Here is a 19,792-nt window from a genome sequence, read left to right as displayed (position 1 = left end):
ACCCACCCCAAAAACACACACACAGCTATACTGGCGAGGAACCTCCGTCAGTAGTTCCGCTTACAAACAAACACATATAATCTCAGCATACAAAAAAAAAAAAAGAAAAGGGGGGGGTCACTACGGCAACGGCACGTATCACCTTTAGCAATATGTCTCTTTGTGCATGCTTCTTCATTAAGATTCATGGATCATCAATGAAAACAATTCTTTGTATCTCATTTGGCATCGTGTGAATGATTGTTTGCACATCAATACGAGGGAGATGAAAATATAGACCTTCCATATTTAGACCAAATAGATTTTTTTTGTTCTGCCTCTGGTACCAAGGGTGTAATATATCTGACCATTGGATGACTGCAAAGCACAGTGCAAACATAGTTTCATGTTCACTGTATTGTAGTCCTGAATTAAACATGGATTCCTTGGCACTAAAAGTAGAAGACTTAACGGTGTTATAGACCTATGAAAAATGTGCCTCACAAATTAGCATACACACAGAAGTTTGCACAGCTATCCTTGTTAGGACACTGCATTGACTTCCATTCATTGTGAACAGCCTCACCCAAACCCTAACCCTAATCTTAACCAGGAATAAATCAGAAATGACGTGTTGCCTCATTAGGATCGGGCTCTGGTCCCCAGGAGGACAACTGGTCCCGACAAGGTCAGTGTTTATACAGGAAAAGGTCCCAATGAGGTAACAAAAAGAAGTACACACACACACACACACACACACACACACACACACACACACACACACACACACACACACACACACAAAATATACAACAAATTACTTACTAGCCAAGGGGTCATAATTGTAGTCATAAATTGAAATTTTTATGCTAATAATTGATTATCTCTATCATTTACTGCTTTACTATTGGTTTGATTAATTGATTAAATAATGGGTTATACATACACTGTTGTATACTGTGCAGCACATAAACTTTATGACAAGTGAGGCCCAAGCCAAGCGACTCATTGCTACTATAACTCTAAATGTTGGAACAGAGATTTACTCAAAATATATTTAAAAAATAACATTTAAGCGAGGAAGGCCAAGCTTTACATTTGTATACTTATTCCTTGACAGCACTACAGGAGCAAGCTGTTTCAAAATGAGTCTGGAGACCACAACATGCTCTAATTGATATGACCTTTAATTGCTCATTCAGTGTAGAGGAAGGAAGAGGAAGACATCAAGCCAGTCCACTGTGGCTCGGGCTAAAGAGGCGCTGTGTAGATTGGCCTACACTCCCAGGCCCCGTGGACATAATTAAACCTGAATAACAAACACTTACACAAGTGCTCTACTCTCCTGAACAGGATTCTGAAAACATCCAGGACACCAGCTCACTGCTCTTGTAGTTGGTCCCTCAATCAGAATGGATTTGCTCCTGTGTTGAGAATATAATTGGAGCCTGGACAATTATGGCCGACATAAATGAGGTCCTGTTATCCATGGCTGAAATTTGGCTAGTTGTAACGAAGCGCTGGGTCTGCAGTTCATCTGAACTATTTAGAATAGTTTGCTTAGTTTTACCACCACTGCTGCAAACCCCCCAAAAAGTTCAGAAAGCTAAGGAATCGGAAGACAACATATTTTCACATAAAATAAATATAAAGGTAATAAATTGTGATTTTAATTTCCCATATTTTTTCAATGCCTTGTAACAGCTATCATTAATACACTAAAAAGCCTGAATCTCCCACTAAATATTCCCTTCTCCAGATGGAAGGGAAGAAAAAGCCAGAGAATGTAGACACATCCTCAAATTCTCCACAGGCACAACAGATGCACAATCTCTACACAGTACATCTGCATTGTGCTCTTTAACATTTAGAAAAAAGCCTTACAGCGGTGCACACGGAGCAGCGAGCTGTCCATATACACTTAGTATAGAGGCTGTAAGCTGACCAACTAGACCTTTGCATGGAATTAGACATCATTAATTAATTTACACTGACGTCCACAAGCCTCTCCTTTGAGTGATTGCTCAGCTTCAGGTTAGTCATGGGTTCAAGTTGTCCGCCGGGGGGGGGGCTGGGGGGGGGCAGTGGCAGTAGCATGTGTGACTACTATGTATTCATACCAGCACACTGCTGGTCACCAGATGATCCCCCTGGTGGGGCTCACTGCTGGCCTTTTGTGGACCTCCATCATCTCCACCTGCAGTCTGCCTACACCCCAGAGAGCTCCCAGTAGAGCAGCCATGAATGCAGGTGCTGGACGTCTAGACGAGTGGCTCATTAGCTTTCCTGCGGCTCACCAGCTAGTGACTGCAGAGGCCTAAGCTGCCTTGCCTGGAGGGAGGAGACAGGTCCTGATTGAGAGCGTGCTTTATTACAGGGGCTTAGGCGGGGGCTTCAGGATTAACACATAAGTCTTCCACCTTCATGGGTGCGAAGAGGACTTGTAGTGCTCCGTGCAGCTGGAGGGGGAGTGCAGCCCAGGGAGTGAAACAGCTTTTCTCACTTTGCATTGATAGACTGACCAGAGGCTTAACACACACGTCCTAGAGGTCTGGATGGATTTGTGTTACTTACAGCAGTCAACCTAAATCTCTAAAGGGCACCGAGAAGTTTTTTAAATGTTAATTCAAGTTAATTAGTTTTAATAACTTTGGCTTCATGGTGTGAGCCTGTGTGTTTATGTGTGTCTAACATTTTCAGACATCGCTATGTGAAAGACCTCACAGTGGCCTGTAATTGTTTCAGCTCTGTTCACCGCAGGGAAGAGCTGGTCAAAGGAGCAGCAGCCTGTGCCCTTTCCTCTCACGGGTCTCTTTCAAGTGGGCAGACCTTAAGCCAAGCTGCCCTTCAAACTGATGCCTGAGCATGAGCTACAGGTGAGCGACAGAACTCCACTTGTATGTTATGCCTCACAAAACGTTTTTTAGTCTGAGCATGTTGCTGAATTCTGCAATTATGAAGCGACCTTGGCACATTACTAAAGTTTACATACACAGAGCAAAATTCCAGTAATTTCTCCATCACAAGCTATGAGGTGTTTCAAAATTCTAGGTTCACACATTTCAAAATAGAGGCTTTATTTAGTCAAAAAAATGATTTGAATTGCAAAATCTGAGTAATTTGCATGCCTCCAAATTCAGCACATACATAGATGTATTTCTAATCTAACTTTCAGATTGCTTTCAAGCCTAATGTTTATAGTCAACAGAAGCTCGCACCTCTCTATATATTACCACAACCACTTTCCTCAGATGATTAAGCGATAAGAAAGAAAGCCAAAACAATAGTGGAACAAACAACTTTTCTCTGCTGAGCCTTTTGCATAATTATGATGCCTGAGGGCCAACTGATTCACTGAAATCTGTTCTCTGTAGGGGGAGGGAAACCTAAAATAGAAGCCTCTGATTGTCACACAATTGGCTTAGACTGCAATGTGCAGCTGTGCTCTGAGCCTGTCTGTCTGTCATTTAACTGATTGCTGCATGGCTGCCAACCTATCAGGTGCATCATCACTGATATGTGGGCTGCTAAGAACACCACAAAAATTATCCCCAACTCCTTCCAGAAACATAAGGTCAAAACACTGCGTATATATGGAGCACAGTGTGCCGATGCTTTAAACAGCTCTTCAAAATGTATTCCATTTTTGATTACCATAACGCCACAGTGGCAGAGTTCAAAGCTTAGATTGTACAGCTGCAGATATGGAGAGAGACAACCCCCACCCCACCCTTCCATATTAGAAAAGAGGAATGACGAGAGAAGGCGAGAGATAGCAGAACAGACAGTGAATTCCAGGGCAGTCCTAGTTAATTACTGGGGTACAAGTGTGATAAAACACCCATCCACCTCTGAGGGCTATTATTTCCTGCCAATACCTTCAGAGCTCATAAGAATATGCAAAAACTCCTGGTTGCAACAACCGAATTTAAAGTGCATCCACCTCCGTTTCCATTCATACACTTTGTCATCGGTTATGAGAATAAAGCATACATAATGAATGAAACAAAAATTAATTAGCAGAAACAATAATTTCCATTATTTTATCACCTTTTGAATTGTGGCAATTTTTCAGAGCTGAAAAGCTGTATTGATTATCACATTGGAAATAATTACCCCATCGCAAGGTAGCAGGAAATGACTAAAGCTAAATACAGTATATAGAACAAAAGTAATAAAAGGAAAAAAAACAATAGCAATGAGCAGACAAACATCTTCAGTAAGGTCTGAAACGTGTGCACTTTGTGTCAACTCCATGTCATTTTTTTTTTTAACAATGCCATTGTGTGACTACGTGGCAGTATCTCCCAATATTAATTAGCCTTGTCTGTGTATCTGATTACTGACATGCCTGAAGTGAGGGTGATAAAAATGGCGTGTGGTTTATCTGCTCCCCTCTCCATTGAAAAGAAGGTACAGATAAAACTGGTATCATGAGGTTCATGCATGGTGAATCATGTCCACAGTATTTTCTCTCTCTTCCGAAGTCAATAGGCCTGTAACGTGAGCACAGCACAGGGCTGTCCCTAGGCAGGCTGACTGAGCCCGCTAATGAAAACAGAGGGAAGGGAGAGAAAACGAAACAATAGAGTTCTGTGTGTCTGAACAAACACGGGAAGAATACCTTCAAGGTCACCGTCAGAGGAAAAAAAGAGGAAGGGAGAGTGATTGAGAGACAGAGGGGGAGACGCTGAGGAGACAGATGAAGTGATGACAAGACCAGGATTTTGGGCTCAAAGAGAAAATAAAAACGGAAAACTTTTCTTCTTTACTCTTTGTTTTGGGCCAGTGCCGCACACTGAAACGATGTGGCCAACAGCATGGAATTACAATATAATAGTTCCTAAATAATTCTTTGTTTTCACAGTTCACTTATCTTTTTAAGTGCAGAGGATTACATGGGCTTTACAACAATAAAGCAACGCAGCAAGGGAATAAAAAGAAGGCAGGAATTGTATTATACTGGGCAAACATACAAATGGGCTCTGTTTCATTTTTATGGCCATTTTAACATTACTTTATCAATAACAAATCAGACATTTTTTGATAGCTCAGCACTCAAAGTAATAGGCAACAGAGCAATCCATGGAGCATGCTAAAACTGTTGTCATAAAATGGGCTGTGGCTGCACAGCTGTGTAACAGGAAAAGAAATGGGAAGAGGCCTGTCATAAGGACGTCAGAGCTGGACTGTTCCAGAAATGCCCAAGTGTGGACACACACTCAGGCGTGACGTTACAGCAAACCTATTATCTACTATTCTGTCACTTTGGTTTTTCCACTACAAACTTGGGACCAGATTCAATTTCAGCACCAGAGATGTCTGCTTCTCTGACCATCACACAAGCTCTCTCTCTCTCTCTCTCTCTCTCTCTCTCTCTCACCCGTGCTGAGTGGGTGTGTCCCCCTGAGGGAAAAGATGGTGTTTTTTACAGCACTTCACCGAACCTTAAAAAAAAAAAAAAACACTTCGCACCAGAGTTGATTTTTTTTTTCCTCCTCCGCTATTAAAGTCGTCAGCGCTGGCACTAATCAAAAACCGGCCTGCGAAACAGAAATACAGTGTTTGCAGAGTATGCAACTGTCAAAAGAGATAGCTGCCCAAATGGAAACTTTTCAGGAGGGATGCAGTGATTCAGCTCTCAGGGATCCACGGTGAGGAGTGTGTGATATGGGTAGGAGATGTTTGTGGTACAGTGATAGTGCATTCAAGATAACAATTCAGACTTAGTGAGCTTATCATTAAAATTCCATCAACGATATGGCACAGGGAAGTAGGCAGAAGAAATGCCTAAGATCTAAGGACAGGAGGCCTTACATCACAGACGAGGCCGATGCTAGCTCAAGCCCCTGCTTTTGATCTCTTCGTTTACCTGCATGGGACCTGCTTGAAAAACTCGCCAAAATCGGACCTGTCAGCTATAGAAAGCAAACTTTCATGTGACGGCTGGCTGTCTGACTGTCTGCGTCTCCCCGAGCCTTGGTACCCGCCAGCCATCTCTAAACAGGCCACTATATGTCACTCAGTGAATCAAAGAAAGGCTGTTATGATAAGAATCTTGCACTTTCTCTGACAGCGATACATCAATGAAACACCTATGGCAGCACAATGCCATGCTTAATACGCACGCCACCCAACCATAAGCAACTGCACTATAAACATTACATTCAAGGGGTCAGTCACAGCTCGCAGGGCAATCTCAAGTCGATCCCTGACAGTTGAGAGACATAAGTCTTTCAGTCTCTGTCTCACTGGTCCTTTTTTTTTTTCCAGGTGTTGTTGTTTCTCACCTCTTTTGTTTCAATAGTTCAACATTCCACTCGATCAGGCTTTTGTCAAGAGGGACCCGTGTGTTCAGTATTAAACTCACAGAGGAGAATTAAAGAAAAGATGTTACACAGATCAAACCAGAGGACTCCTGGGTCTCTTGCTCTCTTCAATCAATACACAGGATAACAGCAGCCAGCATCAAGAGGCAAATGAGGACATAGAAATAAACATAGACATTACAACTGTGGCAGAACACACATATGCACATACACACATACTGCTCAACTGCTGAGGTTCACTGAGAAAATATATTGTTGGCTAGTTGGGAATATATCACATAATTATGCTAGGCTGTGTACTGTATGTATGCAGGAACAGATCAATGCTTACTATGCTTGCATGCCTAATACACAGCCGAGCTACAGTTTGCGCTCAACTCGCATCTGTATCAATACATGGGTGCCTTTAGTTTCAAAGGTAGGCACTTTAGGTAATGCAAGTGTCCCTCCAGAGTATGCAGAGACATACCCTGACTCAATGAAAGTCTGTTTCTGGGCTTCTCAGCTGGTGTGGCCAATTAGTGTGAAATTTGGTGACAGAACTGTGGAGGAGCTAGGACAGTCCTTGTGTAATTATTGATCTAAGTTTACTTGCCTGCTTGGCTACATGTGGGGAGGAGAGGACACAGTACAGGGTTGCTCTCATACAGCGCCTAATTAATAGTGACATAATCTGATACTATAGCTTAAAGTTGTTGAGGATTTCTGATCCCCCCACTGGTGTGTGGACTTAGAGTGCTGCTCGTTGCACCGTAATTGCAAAGCTTTGGCTTGGTGTCACAATTAGAGTGGAAACCAGCCTTATTATATCCACTGTTATAATCTCTGCCAGACCCTATTTACCCCTGCTCTAGTTTGGTTTCTTTTCTTTTGACACTGTGCCAATCTGTATAGAATACAGACACTAATCCCTGTGACTACAGGTTTTTAATAGGGGCTCATGCAGAGCCATGCATTGGCATACAGTCTGGATTTTTGCAGGACAGGTGCAATAATTATAGTGACAAGACAATAAATATGGAGAGGGATATCTAATAAAAGAAGATTTGTGTCAATGTCAGGCCTCATATTGCAGGGAGCGTGTAGCACTTTAACTAGACTAATAAACAGGGTCCGAGTTTATTGAAACACACACTATGTGCAAATTGTCGTTGGTGATTTTTACAGTAGGCTCTAAAGAAAGATGATTTCTTTTTCACAGACACAGGCCTCTCTCTAGTTCACGCATTCTCTTCATCTGAATGACAACCTAGTTTTTGATTTGATTACTTCTGCGGGCCAGAGGAGGACACAGGTGGAACTGCAGAGCAAAGTCATTTGTAGAGCAGCTTGAAAGAGCCTCCTCTAGTGTCTTATTAGACGCTGTGGGTCAGACAAAGAAACACTGTGGGAAAAGCACACAATGCATGCTGAAATAGCATCTGACTTTGGTTCACGATTCTGCGCCACATCTCTGAAGAAATGCTAACCAGCATCTTTCCTTTTTCGACCTCACTCTGGGATTACTTCTAACCAGTCACTCTCTGAACGCTCCTCTACAGCGCTTCAGCCAAGAAGACGCATAATATTTATCAGAAGAACAGAGGAGCTGCACAGAAAAAAATGAGACAATTTAAGTGGTGTCTTTGATAAAGCAGTGTTTTTGAAGCACAGCCCGTTTAGCTTCAACAGGACAAGAGGAAATAAGGATGGGAAAGTGTGTCTCGCGACGGTGCTCCACATCAATACACACCGCAGATACCTGGATGCCTCCCAAACAGAGGAGAGACTCTAAAACCGCCCCTCCTCCCTTTAAACTTACGCTCTTTGATCTTCTCCCTCTTGAATGTAAAGACTGTTACTGCCTGCACCATAGAGAGTTCAAGCACCCCACAACCTCCACCGCACTCACCCACCTCAAAATCCACACTGTGTGCTTCAACACTCAGAAAACTTTAGAAAGAGGGCAGAGGAACTTTTTTCCTCGGCACCACATAGTCATCTGTTACTTATGCTGCAAGATGCAAGGGGGCTGAGGCTGTTGTGAGCCCGTAAATTAGTAGGTCAGGGCTTTGATAGCACCGTTTACCCACCAAATGATCACTTTTCTGCCTGTTTATCTACTTCCATTTCTCTGTATTGATCTGAAGTTTTTTGTCTTAGCCTATCAAAGGCCGAGCCAACATGGTTTGTTTTTTAACGTGGTTTCTTTGGCCTCGGCCAATTAAAAGGGCTGCAGCAACATCAGTCGAGGGCTAAACGAGACCCACGGCACCAGTGAGATCCAGCAAGAGCCTCCACTGACAGATCCCCCCCCCCCCACTATTGTTATATCTATTTTAAATTCCTCCTCTCGACTTTTCTTTCATTTTGCTGCGCTTATTACACAAGAACTTGGAACTGGAGAATGGTTTATGCCTTCTATCATTCAGATTTAGCTGAAGCTAGGTGCTTGAAAAATTTCTTTTTCTTTTAATATCTACATTTGGAGCATTTGTCATGACTGTGACTTCAAGCACGTTTGATGTCTACTGAACTCTTTTTTATGCATACTGATATTCTATTTCAACTAAATCTCCATGGTGTTACTTTGGCGTAAACAAAATAGAAGCACAAATGCTGACGTGATGCATAACTATCTGATAAGCTGGCGAATGTATAACTGCTCTGCAATTTATTTTGAGCTGTTTAAATATCATAGCTTAGTGGGTGTGTTCTGGTATGACTTGAATCATTAAGACAATAAAAGTCTTGGGGTTTTCAGTTGTAGTAATGCGGCTGATACTGCGCTTTCACAAATTTGAAATGCTTCACAGTGGTGAAAATATGTGATGTATTTTATCTCCTCTATTTATTCACATTTAATTTTCTACTCATCCTGCACCTCAAACTTCCTCGCTTGGTCTGTGAGGTTGAAAATTTTTCAAGAAGCGTGGGAGTCATTTGAATAAAAATGGAGAAAACAAAAACAACAAACTAACAAAAAGTGTTTGCCTGTATTTTAAATGGAAATGCATGGCAGTGCAGTATTGGCAAGACTAAATAGGTGTTCCCTTTAAATACAGCATCATGTCTCACATTTTACATTTGCTCTGAAATGGTCAGTTTCATTGTGTCCTCTATCACCATGTTAAACCTAACAGCTATGTTGACTCTATATGTTGATTATTATAGTACCCTCCAGCTGTTACTCATGTACGACAAATTGCTAACCTTGGACACTGTGATGGATTTTCCTTCTCACAGATTTGTAAGGACTTTGATGAAGGTTTTTGGCTTGTCTTTCATGGATAGTTTGATTCTATTAAATGTTCAGCAGCAGAAAAGACAATCCTTGGCAGCACTGTGTCATCTAACCACCAATATAAAGTAGACACAGTGGAATGGTTTTACCGCTCTCAGCCAACTGGAGGTGGGCGACAGTTAGGGCTCTCCCGTCCCGTGAGAACAGAAACTGTTAACACAGCAATGGCTCCAGCATTGCTGAGTGGCACTAACAGGGGGAGGGGCTGTGTAGTGAGAGGACTCACCTCTCTCTACCCTCCAGTTTCCCTCATCGAGCAAAAAAGCTTTCTCTTGTCTCTTGGTTTGGTGTAATGTGCGTCAGGATCTCTGGAATTCAATTACTGTTCCCTTTTAGCCGCGCCTGTAATCTTCCTGTTCCAGTCATATGCTCTGGGTGCCAGCCAGTGTCACACACTTTTCCCAAAATGATTTCTTTTATGACCAGCCAGTGAGAGCACAACCTGTATGCAGTTATAGAGCAGATCTGGATCCATTCAGCCCACCATTTTGCCTAAACCTAATTATGTTACATTTGAGGGAATGTCACAATAAACTGTGGGGGTATTACAGTGTACTCTCTAATGAGTGTTCAATTAAACAGTGAGCACCCACAAGGCAAACAGGGCCCAATAAAGCCAACTGAACGCTTTCCAATTGACACAGTCTCTTCTCCCCAAGTCTTGAATCAACAATCCATGTTTCTCACAAAGACTAACAATTAAGAAAATATGTCTTCATCCTTCCCTCTTGAGACTGTCCTCACCAGAAAAACCAACACGCTGGCTGTTTGTTCCAACATCTCAAAGAAGGTTCAACATTTTGGGAAATACACTTTTGTTGTTCTTTATGGAAAATACTAAGCTACCACCAGCAGCCGATAAAGCTTAGCTTAGCATAAAGACTGGAAACAGCTAACCTGACTCTGAGCAAAGGAAACAAAATCTGCCCACCAGCACCTAAACCTCACTACTTAACATCTTATATCTGGGTTGTTTAATCCACACAAAAACCGTGTAGAAAAAGTGTTAAAAGGACAAGATGTGGTGTAACAGGAGGTTATGTGCCTGACTATTTCTTGGCCAGGTGCAGCAACCAGCAAAAATGCTAAAACCTCACTAAATTTCAAGCATGGTGGAAGCAGAAAAAAGAGATTAAATGAACAATTTTTCGAACAACTGGATGTCCTGATGATAGCGGCGTCATGTTAGAAAACATTCAGATAGGTAGTTGTGAAAAGCAGTGACATAGTCTTTCATTAAGTTTGGAGGAACTCTTGCAGGATGAATTGTTGTTTCATACAAAGTTGGGGGAATTGAGTGAGAGGAAGAGAGGGAGGGTCTGCGGGCACTGTCATCACCTCTGACAAACATGCGGTTGTGTTTAATTATCAAGTGTTTACTCTCCAGTCCTGCACGTCAATCTCATGGACCCCCCCCAAAAAAATCTGACACCACACTGTGGCCCCACGCTATTAACTAGAGTCAACAGAGCAATGATCTGTGCCTGGTGTTCCTGTCTTGTGATAGGTGAGGATCTGAACCCCCACCCCACCGCTCCACCTGCCTCTCCTGTCTGCCGGAGTTAATTTATCTGGGTGATAAGCAGGTGGACGAGGGGAGGAGAGGCCCTCAGACTGAGCTGCACTGTCAGACCTGGCAGACTGAGTGACAATGCTAATAGCCCAGTCCCATTAACCTCACCACACGCTTCACCTTTATCTACCACACAAAAGACTGTTTGTTTGCTTGTTGGATGATAATATTTACCTCGTGATTTGGCGGTCCCAGACATGACAAATATATTTGTGCATTCTGAGAAGGCGCCATGATTCAGGTAAAGAGAGGTGCTACTGCTCTCTAGAGCCCCAGTCTGTGATAAGAGGTAATGTTCTTAACGTAATCTGTAACTCTAAAATGAAGGAATATTCTTGTTTCCCTTTTCTTACCTTTTAAAGAACAATATCTTTGTCAGCCATTATTCTACCATGTTCTTGGCTTCCCCCTACACAAAACAGTTCAGCTTCATAAAACACAATGTATCTGCACGTTGCATTAGTGCATTTAGGCAGTTTATTCTTATCTTGAGGCCGCGGTCCTAATATAAAAAAGTTTGGTGTTTGTATACGGACAAGTCCTGTGGTGATCTCAGTGCTCTGGTGCCAGGCACAAAGACTGAGAGATACTGCTTTAATTGGAGAGTTACTGATCCTGCAAGGCATTTGGGTGCCAGACGTTAGCATCAATGCTTCTCGCTGTATTCTGCTGCGCAATCACAAAAATGATATTGGGGGGACAGCAGGTGATCCATAAAAGCTGTGTTTTAAAGCCTTGTTAATTATTCCTTCAGAAGTCTAATGAACAATGGGGATAAAACCTTGTGCAGGGCAAATCTATTTGTGGGAGACGAGGAGCCAACTCTCTTTCAGATACAGTACTTCAGAGCCCCATCTCATCTGTCAACATGAGTCTATCATTATCAAACTCTCTCTCACACGCACGCACGCGCACACACACACACATGCACGCGCGCACGCACACACACACACACTCACACACTCACACACACACAAGCTTTGTGCTTTGATCATTCCCCTGAATATGACTGGTACAATATTTAATAGTCATATGCACTTACAGGGGTACGGTGTTTGTATAGAAATATGTGCTCAAAATGGTGTCTACCATGCATAATGAAGCAGATGCCGAAGATTATATAGTTTGGCACACAATTTGAATATGCATAGATTATCTCCTATTTGATTTAGCAGCTGGTGTCTGGGTGGGGATGTGTACAGTACATCACTTATGAATACTGGGACCTCCGCATTCTTGAATTTTGTTTCAGTGTAGTTTATCATATTTCCCTGTGTGGAACAGACATCGTATTCTGTCTTTGGCTGGAGAGGGCTTAATACACGGCAGGCCTGGCAGCTCTTTCGCTCCGTAAGAGATATGAGAAGAAGGAGATTAGCTCAGCTATCCATCCATGACCTTGATATTACGATGAAGACGGATAAGAGCTTTCTTTTTCCACCTGCCCGAAGCCTGCAAGGCTGTTTAAACAGCAGGCCAGGCAGTCATCATCCATTCAAAACAAATGTCTTCTACTGGGGTTCAATTTTTCAGCCATTCTATTCAGTATCCTAAGTCAATTAATGATGTCATACGCTAGCAGAATAAAACAAATGCTTGCCATGTAGTGGAGCCTCCAGAGAGAAGCCTATGATAGTGGCTGTACAAGTCTTTGTAATTAAAACTTAATAATTTTCATGTAGCTAAACTGCATTTAAAAGCTTGCCATAATAAAAACGAAGTAAAAAAAACAAAAAAAGTTCCAATGTTTACTAAAAGGTTTCACTATTTACCCTCTCTGTGACAAACAAATTGTTAATTCCTTGCTAACAATGTCATGAGATTACTAGAGTCTGCTTTACAGAAAGCACATTATCTGAACCTAAAAAAAGACCTTCAAGCAAGTGTTTGAAATAATGAGCTGGGCAGAAGTGATCCGCACTCCATCCTAACCTAACAAAGAGATTAAAAATGCAATGTGGAGCTCAAGCAGCCCTACAATCGCTGACTGTACTAAAAGAGGCTGGTTAAGTTGCTGCTTCCCTAAACAGGCACAAACTTTATCTTCTCTTCTTAGACCACATCCAAACAGAGATGATTTATCTTTATTGAATGTTTCGGAGGATTTATTCCAATTTACAGAAACAATACACAATATTCCAAATTAGCACTCTGTTCATAATGAGAAATAAATTGCCTATTGATAATAAATAGCAGTAAAAGGATAATCTCATATTCTGTGTTTTTTTAAGTAACTAAAAAAGGCTTTGTTCTGCCATTGAAAGTCTCAAAGTAAATATATGATCGTATATTTTCTGCATAATCTACTTTTACACAGAACATACAGTACATACTGTTAAACCTACTACTACAGTAAGAGTATGGACCCACCACCTGGATTCACGTAATAATGATGTCTTTAAAATAGTACAGCTACATGTTTCCATTGCTGTGACACTGCTTGTCATTTTAGCACTCATTGGTTATTCAGCCTGGATTGCATGTCTACAACTTCCTCATTAGTGAGTCTCACTAAAAGCACCTGCAGTTGTCCACTGTGAGCTAGCACGTCATGGAGGAAACGCTGAGAGGGCATACCTTTCTTTTAGTAGAATGCACCGAGAGTATTAAAGAGATGGCATTAGGACATAATGAGTAAAAAATGTCTCTCATACACCGGGCCAAGACGCTGATGGGATTTTCATGCTAGACTAAATCTCAAATGCATTCGGCAGACAGACACCACTCAGGACATATTTGTTTTTTCACCGATGCAGTAGTTAGTTAACAGCTGTTGCTGTATTTTGAAATACAGTAAATACTGAGAATTTTTTTATTTATGTTTTCTGGTGCCAGGACGCATGTTAGAAAGATACAAATGTGAAACCATGGCTAAAGAATAGAAAACATTCTAATATTTGTTTTTTAAAAATTGAAGATAACAGTGCATGACTATCATTTAATAAAACAATGTGTTTCCTCAATCTAATTGGTTTCAAAGTCAAATATATTAAATATGATTTTTATTTGTTTGTTTGTTTATGTGTTAATTTACTCCTACAAAAAAAAAATATTATAATGATTATAATGGGCATGTCAATAATTGAGCTTTTCTGTTTGTACAACACACATAGACAGTGAGCTGTTTCGACTTCAAAAGGAGAGGGTATTTCTAGATACAAATAAAGGCTCTTCACACAGGTATAATAAGTAATTTAAAATAGTTAGAGAGAAGACTGTGCTGTGTCCCTCACTAGACCTGCTTATTTAAGTCCCTGGATTTGGCTAATGAAGCTGAAAATGCCCTTTGACCATTAAGTGAACTGATCTTATTTTCAGAGAAAGACTGGTGATTCATACAGTATGCAGGTTGAAATGCACTAGAGGCTAAAAAGGGGAAAAAAAGCTTTGTAGGAAGAGAAAAGGGAAAAGATAAGAGAGAGGAAAGTGAGGGCAAAAAAGGGAGAGTTGGCACAGTAGAAACGGAGGAGAGGTATAGATGGAAAACAGGACGTGATGGAGGTGGTGTTGTGCCAAAGTTATCCACTGATCCATACCGAAACAGATGCATTTGATCACAGCAAATCTCAGGCTTAGAGCATAAATACATAATAAACAAAAATTAATGGAGGCGAGCGTCATGCATGTGTTTCATCGGCCTGTGAGTTACCACTACAGTGACTGGAGCAGGGCAGAGGCATCCATATGGATGCTGCTTAGAGAGCGGACTTGTTAACATATCTCCTTCACTGCTTCTAGCAAAGCGTTAGAGAGATGGAATACATATCAGCCACATCTAATAACAACAATGCAAGTCTGTGTGGGAGGGATTTTTAAAAACAAAAAAATATGATACAGCAAAAATTTTGCTGCCAAGCATGATGTTCATGCCAAATTGGATCAATATCTCTTGGGCAACTGCACTTATTGTAATGTGCTGTACAGGCTATATACAGTAAGTACTCAATAGCTCGTAATGAAGCAGTGATATAGAGAGAAATACTTCAACATTCTGAGCAACACAAACACTCACACATAATTTGACAGTCTAGCAGATGTCAAAGGCCTTGTATTATCCAGTAACAACTGATCACGACTAATTCTGCAAGTGTTCGGAGCAGACTGGTGGAGAAGCAATGAGCAGGACTCAGAGCTTACATCTGAATTCCATGAGTCGCAATTAGAACAACCATTTTTTCCCACTAGTGCAGCAGAAAACACGAAGAAGTCAAGGATGATGAATTAGTCTAATGATTCCACAGTAATATCGCTCAGAGACAGAGCTGGAGGAAATTGCTGTTCCCAAGCGAAGGGCCTAAAATTACCCCTTAAGATACGGCTGAACTTTTGCCATTGCATTCTCTGTTGCCATCATTATTCAGTGAACCCTCTTGTTTGTGTTGGTATCTATTGGATCCTCGCTGCCTCCTATGGCCATCATGGCAACGTTCTCTCGTTCCCTCTTTCACCTTCTCTCTTTTTTGCCCTCTCCTGTCTGTGTGATCACATGCTATAACAAGCACACAAAGCCCAGTGGGATGCTAATGCTCAGTGCCACCTCCCTCCCCCTCTATCTCCTTCTCTTTTCCCTCTTTCTGCTTGTCACCTATGACTGCCCCATCTGAGTCAAGTCTGGGGCATGATACAGGAGGTATGTATTGTATAGGCAGTCTCAGATGGCTGGCTTCTGCAGCGGAAGAGAAAGGGCAGGGGCAAACATTATAGAAAACACAACACACACAAATGTAATGCCATGAAGCCTCAGGGGTGAAGGGTACAGGAGTCAACCCAGCAGTTCAGTGGTGAACGCTAATTAGCGCACAGCTCTGACCTTGACAAGCCATCCTTTCTCCTCCGTCAAGAGGCAGTTGTTGCCACAATGCAACACAGACTGAAAGAAAATCCTCAGCTGAATGAGATCTATTGATGGCAGGGTGAGCAGTGAAGAGGCAAGGAGACAGGAATAAAAACATTGCCACAACGCTTGACGTACTCCCTCAGCAGCTTGCTGTGACTTTGGCTTGTTGCACCCTCATTTGAATGCATTACACAACCTCAGAATACAAAAACACAAACCTCAATAAATAAGGCCTGTGTGTTTCAGGCTGCACCAGTCTGCACTGATCTGGGCCTTTCAGCCCACTCTGCATGATTAACAGAGGTAGCAGCGTTTTGCTTGAATAAATTAGAAACTCCAGTGGCCTATCCACTTTTAAGGGTGAGGCAGAGGGAGATACACAACCGATACGTCTTTGTTTGCAGAATCTCCAAAGGCCCCAGTAATTGAATTTGCACAAAATTTCCATGTTTACGCCACAACAAAAGAAATTAGATAAAGCACGGGGAAGAAGCAGAAATGAAATGAGGCTGTCACAAAAATAACTCAATGCAAAGCCCCTCAAAGTTAATGCATTAAAAACTGTCTTTCACTCCTGATACACAGTCAGCATCGCCGAAATTACCAAAAACTATAGGCTTCACGGGGCTTCTTGTCTTTTACTTTTAATTCTCATCAGAAAATGTCTCAATAGTAAAAACAATACATTGCTTCTGTCTCTTTTAACATCTAGCAAATCCAGTCCAATCTAATCCAAAACCACACCCAAGAAAACAGTCACTCTGATGAAATCTACACCACCATCACTGAAAAACAGGGAGGACCTCTGACTGAACTGATGTACCACACTTCTGGCCAAAAAATGCATTAAATATGTGATGGAGTGGGCGTTTTGCTACAGGTACAGTTGAAAAAGATGAGAAATGAACCTGTCCACTTTCAAGGTTTATTAAATGCAGAAACAATGCACAGTGGTTCATATTGCTTTGAGACATTTTTACATCTCTTATTGACACTGCAATGTTAAATAAAATACTGTATGTCCAGACGGTGCACGTAAGGTATTGCAAAAACAGGCCAGAAATATTTTGTTTGTATTGAGGAGGAAAGGATTTTCTCTCAGTATATTGCTGACTAAGATGCAACAATTTGTTGTGACCAATGGCTGCAAATATAGTATAGTACAATATAATACATAATGTTGTAGGCCAACAGTCTAAAATAGTAGATATAGCATAAAAAGCAGAGACCTTGGTGGTATAGAACAGTAGCATTCATAAATACAGCAGATATAAGATTGTCTGTAATTAATCCATGAGCCTTTTTCCTGGATAGATTCTCGCATTTATGACTTTTTCATAAGGGGTTTCATGTATAATGGAGGCCGGAGGGAATGGGGAAGAATGTAAATTAAGAGTCAAGCTTGTTAGAAGGCCAGTTTGACTGTTTACATGCTTGACTTGCCCTGGGTCGACCCTAGTTAACAATTCATGGTGGAAGTTTTTCAATCTTTCAGCCAGACCTCGGCACAAAATGCATCTGGAGCCAAGAGGTGTTCAACCTGTCTCGGTTCACTCAGTCAACCCCCTTTTAAGCTGTCTGTTCCTGTTGTCCTCTTCATCTTCTCCTTCCTGTGTGTCTGCCTTCTATTGGAGACCTGCAGGTCAAGGACCCAGTGCCACAGATGTGGAACACTGAGTTTTCAGGCCAAAGCTCTCCCCTAAGCATCAGAACAAGTCAAGTGGCCCAACGAGGAAGACTTTGAAGAACAACTGGTATTTATATGAGGATGAACGTGTTTGGAATGTGATTTTTTTTTTTATCTATAAAACTATCATCAGAAAATACTGAGCAGATGTACACTAAGTAACCATTAAGCACGTCACTTTATGAGCTTCTTGAGCAGAAAACTTCATGAGATTAACTGCTGTGTGATTAATCACTTCACAAAAGAGTTAAAATCTTTTAACAACAGAGACAACCAATGCCCTTGGCAGTTAATGGGTGTCTATGTAGAGTATGAGTGTGGAGTGTTGTGTGAAGAGTGTTGTGTGAGTAGGCAGTCATAAGGGAACTGAGCCACGTCTGTGTGCTCAGCAGAGTACATCAGGACTGAAAGGGACATCAAAGAATGACGACAAAGGATTATGCTGAGCATGAGGTGTGTGTGTAGGTGTTGGGGTTACTCTCCAGTCACAGTGTTAATGACTAGCGGGATGGGGGAGGCCATCTCACCCTCCTTCTGGCCATCCATAGCGCTGCATTTCCCTGTCAGCGGAGCAGAGTCTGGGAAGGGAGTGTTCAGTCCAACGGATAATGGGTATGAACACAAGAATAAAATTTATCATGCATATTAAACCACAAGGCTGGCCTCAGAATATACAGAGTGCATAAAAGGATGCACAGAACGTGGTAGGAAAACAAAAAGAGGGGAATAAACCATAAGGAGAGGAAAGCCCGGGCCTGAGCCAACCCTCCCCCTGCTGGGAGATAAAGATGACTGATACCTGCTCCATTTCCAGCCCAATCTCTTTAATGCTAAGAGGAGCCAAGGATAGGAGCTAAGAGAAAGGAGAGGGGAATTGGGCACAAGGTACAGCAACTCTTTCTCCCTCGACCAAGTTTATCTCAGTTGAATTGCAGACATCGCACTCTCTTCATCACTTTACCCCGCCTCGCTTCCCTGTCTCTTCCTATATCTCTGACTAACACACTCATGTTTGTGGTGGCAGACAAACACCAACATCAGGTCCCTGGGCAGATGTGCTTCCCAGTGTTCCGCATAGAAAACGGATTGTTCAAATGCTGAATAATTACCATGATAATCATCTCCATCCCACAAGGGTCTGAAAATGCATACCTGACATCTGACATTTGGTACCCATGGCTCCTTTCTCAATCTGCATAATCACATTCCTACCTAATTTCCATGCATATGTTTGGGGGAAAAAAAAACTGAGGTAGATTTGTTTGCATTGTGGTGGGGGCTTGGTCGGACTAATATACTGCAACACAGGGTTTTCACATTAAAGCCAAAACAACAGGTTGATGAGTCGAAAAACATTTGCAACTATTTTGATGATCAGTTAATCATGTCAGTCATTTTTCAAACAAATATAGTGGAAAAATACCAAATATTCTCTGGAGCTTCTAAATTTAGAAGCTTTGCTACCTGTCCGTGTTTTCTGTAATTGTAAACTGAACATCTTTGGGGTTTTGGACATCTGAAGACGTTAGCTGGGAAACTGTTGGGTATCTTTAAATCAAAGATAGAATCACCAGATTGACTGATCATAAAAATAACCATCATTTGCAGCACTTATACACAACCTATAGTGGCAATAATTCCTTCATACTGTACTGAACTTGACTGTGTCAACACCTTCAAGGAATGTACAATACTGTAATACTCTAATATCTGTCACCTCTGAAGTACAAAGCCAGTTAAGTATTACCCATAAAGGAGCACTGAGAGTGTCAGTAATTGCTTCACCACACTGACTGTTCATAGACCCGACTGGGATGGTACAGCAAAACAATTATTTTAATTTTCAAAAGGCGCTCATGTACTAAGATCAGCCACAGCAATGGGCAACAACAGAGCAGTTCCTTTATAGGGGACTTTCTGAAAGGACAAACATTTTCAATACTATGGATCATGTTCTGGCCATTATTAAGTTGTACAAATGTGTTTATAGTACAGTCCAGTCCATAAACATTGTTTTGGCTCTGTAAAATAAAACACTGGATTTGAAATGAAACAATGACAGTGGCTTTCTTTTAACTTCCAAATTATATGACAATATCACAGG

This window comes from Seriola lalandi, unplaced genomic scaffold (genome assembly GCF_002814215.2).
Source record: "Seriola lalandi dorsalis isolate HSWRI2012SDOR001 ecotype SW California unplaced genomic scaffold, Sedor1 jcf7180002054262, whole genome shotgun sequence".
NCBI classification, from domain to species: Eukaryota; Metazoa; Chordata; class Actinopteri; order Carangiformes; family Carangidae; genus Seriola; species Seriola lalandi.
This window is presented reverse-complemented; position numbering follows the sequence as displayed.